We start from the raw sequence: 637 nt of genomic DNA, 5'->3' as shown, positions 1-637 counted from the left end.
GCCAGGTGTCACCCAGTTATTCGCTGTCATTGTCATGTCATTTGCTTGCGTGTTGCATTTTTCCATGTCATCATCTGCATTTCATATCATGTCATCATGTGCATCGCATTTGCATACGTGTTCGTCTCATGCACCCAAGCATTTTCCCCGTTGTCCGTTTTGCAATCCGGCACTCCTATCTCTTCCGGCGCACCCCTCTTGTTTATTTTCGTGAGCGGGTGTTGAACGTTCTCGAAATGGGCCGAGGCTTGTCAAGTGGCCTTGGTATACCACCGGTAGACCACCGGTCAAGTTTCGTTCCATTTGGAGGTTGTTTGGTACTCCAACGGTTAACCGGGCATCCGCAAAGTCCGTTTGTTTGTGCAGCAAAACCCCCCTCTAAACAGCCCCAAAACACCTCTAAGTCTCCGCCATGCTCTTGGTCGTTCGATCATGATCGCGTGGGCGAAAACCGCACCTCGTTTGGACTCTCCTAGCTCCCTCTGCCTATATATTTGCACCTCCCCCCGAAATTTCGCGGATGAACCCTAGTCTTCTTCCACCTCCCGCCGCCAGACAAAAAATCCCGTGCCGGACATGTCCGCGCCGCCGCGCCCGGCGAATCCCGTCGCGCCACGTCACCCTCTCACTCTTCCCC

The sequence above is a fragment of the Triticum aestivum genome, chromosome 3D (genome assembly GCF_018294505.1).
Source record: "Triticum aestivum cultivar Chinese Spring chromosome 3D, IWGSC CS RefSeq v2.1, whole genome shotgun sequence".
NCBI lineage: Eukaryota > Viridiplantae > Streptophyta > Magnoliopsida > Poales > Poaceae > Triticum > Triticum aestivum.
Note: the sequence above shows the minus strand (reverse complement) of the source record.